Source organism: Rutidosis leptorrhynchoides, chromosome 1 (assembly GCF_046630445.1).
Source record: "Rutidosis leptorrhynchoides isolate AG116_Rl617_1_P2 chromosome 1, CSIRO_AGI_Rlap_v1, whole genome shotgun sequence".
Lineage (NCBI taxonomy): Eukaryota > Viridiplantae > Streptophyta > Magnoliopsida > Asterales > Asteraceae > Rutidosis > Rutidosis leptorrhynchoides.
This window is the reverse complement of record NC_092333.1, coordinates 613,770,875-613,776,491: the sequence shown is the minus strand read 5'-3', so window position 1 is coordinate 613,776,491 and position 5,617 is coordinate 613,770,875.

Genomic DNA, 5,617 nt, shown 5'->3' with positions numbered 1-5,617 from the left:
GGTACCAAAGTTTGGTGGATTGAGAGAACTAGTGTTGGAGGAAGCGCACAAGTCACGATACTCAATTCATCCGAGATCAGATAAAATGTACCAAGATTTGAAGGCATTTTATTGTGGCCAAATTTAAAAGCTGACATTGCTACTTATGTTGGAAAGTGCTTGACTTGTGCTAAGGTCAAGGCTGAACACCAGAAACTATCAGGGCTACTGACTCAACCAGAGATTCCCAGTGGAAATGGGAATGTATTACAATGGACTTCATCTCGAAACTGCCAAGAACCGTGGGAGGTTATGACACCATTTGGGTAGTCATGGATCGTCTCACTAAATCAGCATACATCTTACCGATAAGAGAAACTGACAAGATGAAAAAGTTAGCTCAGGTTTATATTAAGGAAGTCATCTCTAGGCATGTAGTGCCTATATCTATTATATCCGATCGTGACAGCAGATTTACTTCCAGATTTTGGCAGACGTTACAGAAAGCAATGGGGACTCATCGAGATATGAGTAGAACATATCATCCCCAGACAGATGGCCAAAACTTGAACGAACTATTCAAACTCTTGAGGACATGTTGCAATGTAGTTAGGTCGCAACACGTCAGAATTAGCTACCAAAAGAGAGTAATGGTTTTATTATTTATAATTAGCTAGGGCTTCCTAGCTATAACTCACCTACTTGCCTTCCTTTTAACGAGTAAGTGGTAAATATAACTCAGGTTCGTATTTTTGTATGTTTGCTCAGTAACGTGGGACAAAAGTGCCTATATAGTTAACCCTAGTGACAAGAGGTGATAGATTAGGACTAACTAATAATACGATAATTTAACAAGATAGATAGTTATGGAGAATAGAATTTCGATGGAGAACTATCACAAGAGTTTAACTTCCTAGGATAAACACTAAACCTCAATCAACTAGGCTATGAACCTAACTGATTTATCACTAAGAGTTTAGGCTTTGAAGATTCTGGCTAAGACGAATATCCCTACTACCAACGTTAACCTTAGAGGGTTTAAACGACCGTATGGATAGAATCCTAGGTACATGAACAAAGTGGTATATCCCTAAAGGAAAGTCTCAGCTTTTCTTAATCCTAGTTGGTCTAACTAAAGCAATATTCCACCACCACTTAACACTATGCTATGCCTTAACATTAACAGATGTGCAATCTTAGGTATTCTAAGGTACTGTTAATTGGATTAGAGGTTTCTCCTTTGCAATCACTTATTCAACCCCGGATCATCTTACAACATCTCAAGGTTATTGCTTCTGACGCGAATCATGCTTTTGAGCAAGCCAGTGTTCACTGAACTCTATATTTCCTACTCTAATCACAACCTAAATGGGCAGCTCTTCTTTGACGAATAAATGGTTATTCGTACGTAGGTACTATATCCCTATTGTGACGTTAAGCACACATAACTACTTACCTTGTATCCTAGGGTTGATCATGTCCTAATACTAGGTTATAGCCACATGAATAAGTGGAAAGAGTGATCCGTAAATAAACTTCTAAACCGTTAAGATTTTAACGTAACAGTAGGATAAGTTTTAGATAAAGTATTCAACATATAATAAACATTTGTAACAGATAGACAGGCATGCAAGATGAAAGCAACTTAAGATAACAAGATAACTTTATTAAATTAAAGAAAGCGTTCACCATTTACAGATGAGATCTGGACCATTACAAGTGTTGACATCCTCTAGACTGCTCCTATTACAATCTTCGATGTTCGCCTCCGGGTACTTAATTTCCCGCTCGGAGGTGAGAAGGCCTTGAAAGCTCTAGTGAGAGAAAATGTATTGTAGTGAGAGAGTGAGAGAGTGAGGAGAGGTGTGTTGAAATTAGATGACAAAAAGCCTTTAAATAGACTTGAAATTTCCTTGCAAATGGCTGGCAGGCCATTTGGCAGGCCGTTTGCCAGGCCAGGCCGTTTGCAGGGGCCGTTTGCCCTGGCTGTTTGGCAGGCTGTTTGTGAGCCAGGAAAGCCGTTTGGCAGGATGTTTGGCAGGCCGTTAGGCTTGCCTGGTCAGCTAATTTTGCTGGATTGTAACTTGATTTCTTGTCTTTCACCGTTTTCACTCTAGAATCTTCGTTTTAGCTCCGTTTCTCTTGATTCTTTTTGCATCGTCTTTGTAATTGCTTTATCTACAAATTTAACTGAAAAAGGGATTATTTTTCTGAAAATTTTTTGAACTTTAAGCTTTTTGGGACTCAATATCAGAGGTAAAAACGTGACTTTTTAGCCGATATCAAATATCCCACACTTAGACTTTGCTTATCCTCAAGCAAACTTTCGAACTTTAAACACCGAAGACTTCAATTCGTAGTGATCAAGCGATCTTTGTTCCGCAAGACGGAGGAGTGAAAACTTAGTTTTATTCTTTTTGTTATTCTCAAACCCTTTTTCGCAAGCATGAGAGGAGGTTACATAACTGAGGCTATCTCACTCGGGTCACTCATTTCACTAAAGTGTTTAGGGTGTCCTATAGTTCTAAGAAATGAAATCGCTCTTAGCCAGTCATGCTCACATTCTTCGTCATAGGCTTGATCAAGACTCAAATCTCCATCACTTATTTGAGAGAACTTTCAGTTATGGACTCAGCTTGTATCGTGAAGAGATGGTGATTTGGATGTTTCTGGGGTGCGAAGGGTTTTGATATATAGGAGTTTCTTTGCAAGATCGAATTTCAGTGATCCTTTCAGCTTTTTGTCAGGAATTTCAAGGTGAGCATCCCTCTTTTTGACTGCCAGGAGTTCTTTTCTCGAATCTTTTCTGGTTCTGCTCCTTTTTTCAGAACCTTTATTCATATATATATATATATATGTATATATATATATATGTATATATATATATATATATATATATATATATATGTATGTATATATATATATATATATATATATATATATATATATATATATATATATATATATATATATATATATATATATATAAGCATCTTTTGCTTTTCTCTTCGAGGTCTCCTTTTATTGGCAGTCTCTTTGATAATTGGCTTAGATGCTCGCATTTTCTAATGCGGTTTTATAGAGGATTTCCCAAAAGATTTCTTCAGGATTTATTTATGAAGCGAATAGAGTAGATAGGTAGTGGTGGATGTAATTGTGGAATGATGGAAATGAAGGTGTGTAATGGGGGATTTTTTTGTCTTCACGAATAGTCGAGGTTCTAACTTAGTCGTCCTTATCAAAATGTGTGATTCCGAAATGTAGATCAAGAGCAAGTTCTGATTTCGAGATGTTAACATCGGCGCCCTCAACGGAAGTATAGTGAAGCACTAAAAATGAGTGCTTATAAAGCCTTATTTGGGGGTGCCTCACAACAATTATAATGGGTCGAATCGCGCCTTTCGTTATGCAATGCTCTTTTTGAAAATTTGGTTTGATTTTCGCAAAATGTTTTTAACATCTTTCTACTCTTTGGTCTATTTTGTAGCAAAAACTTTTTGATCTTTTATAGAATTTATAGTCCTTAGTGTGACGACCCGGAAAATTTCGACTAATTTTAAACCAAACTCTCGATACGATTTAATATTTCGACACGATAAGCAGAGTCTATTAAATGGAGTCTCAAAATTTTTGAACTATTTTCACATATGCAATTACCCTTCGACCGCTCCCGACGACTCACGAACAATTGTTTGTAAATATGTATAATTATATATGAATTTTTTTTATAATTAAAATATGGTATTATATATAAAATGCATAATTAATAAATTTTAATAAAAGTTATTATATATGATTATTAAATATTACATAAGAAATAATAATATACATACATATTAAAACAAATTAAAATATTGTTGTTGTAATAATATTATCACTACTTTCAAAATAAATATCGGTATTAATAATATTATTTTTGATGTATACAAACTGTTATATTATTAATATTATTAGACATTATTATTAATATTATCATATCAGTATTATTATATTCTCTTTATTGTTATGATATTATAATTAGTATTATCTAATATTATTATAATTATTATTAAATTAATTATTAGTATTATTATTAATATCTATTAGAAAATAATACATTTTTATGATTACTAACATTAATAATAGGATTAATATCATTCTTTTATTATTATTAATATCATTATTATTTATTATTAATATAATTATTGATAAATACCCTTAATAAATTAAGGTTTATTTTATAATCATAAATCCAAACAAGAACGTGCGAATCAATTTCATACAGCTTTTATACTGTGTTTGATTGTCCTTCTATATCTAACCAGTACAAATCATGAACTAGAAATCAAATTACAATACAAAATTTGTTAGGGATCACTATCAACTTTTTAGTTATTTATATTTTTTTCCCTCTTTCTTCTCTTCTTCTTTTCTTTCTTCTTGTCTGTTCTAATCTTCTGACAACTTTAGTACTATAAAACACGATCAATTCACATTATAAAACAAAATCATTTACATATCACATTAGATGAATCATGCATTCTGTTTCATATCCCCATCGACACTGTAACCAAATTTGTTTCTGTCTCCAGTTTGTTAGATATTAATATCAATCATACAAATCCAACCTGCTTTTATTATTTCTCTTCAACTTCTTCCTAATTGAATACTGCTGTCGACGTCCTTCATTTGCTACAAATCAATAAATCATCTACATGAAGAATCCAAGAATCTGTTAGCCATCTAATTCACCTTCGCTTCACCTTTATCAATCTAATAGATATCTAATTCAGATAAATTGATAAGGCTAAAAAGGAACATATATTTCATAGCATTATCCCCCAAGAAAGACAAGATTTTAGTTGCAATTGTTCCATTTTCAAGTAATATTCGTTTGTATTAAATAAGTGCGAAGACAAAAGGCGAAAACGACGAATTGAAGACACAAAGGTCCAAAAAGCTCAAAAGTACAACATACAATTAAAAAGGTTCAAATTATTGATGAGGAACGTCTAAAAATGACAAGAGTACAAGTTATAAAACGCAAAGTACACGATATAAAATAGTACGCAAGGACGTTCGAAAATCCGGAACCGGGACATGAGTCAACTCTCAACGCTCGACGCAACGGTGTAAAAATTACGAGTCAACTATGCACAAGAATAAAATATAATATTTAAATAATTCATAATAAGAATAATATTAAATAATAAAAAGTTGTTAATTGAGCATAGTTAAGGGGTCATAAGTGAAAGTTTGAATTCAAAATTCGTCTATAAAAGAACGAATTCTGATCGATTATAGATCCATCCCAATTCTCTCTTTCTATCTTTCTGTAAACATATTTATTATAATTTTAATTTTAATTTTAGATAATAATAATAATGGTATGTTAGCGAATATTGTAAGGATTTAAGTCAGAACTCTGTCCGTGTAACGCTACAAAATTAATCCCACTGTAAGCTATGTTCTTCCTTTTTAATTTAATGTCTCGTAACTAAGTTATTATTATGCTTATTTAAGCCGAAGTAATCGTGATGTTGGGCTAAAATATTAAGACGGGGTTATTGAACTTTGTACCATAATTAAGGTTTGGGCAAAAGACCGACACTTGTGGAAATTGGACTATTGACTATTAATAGATGGGGGTATTGTCTAA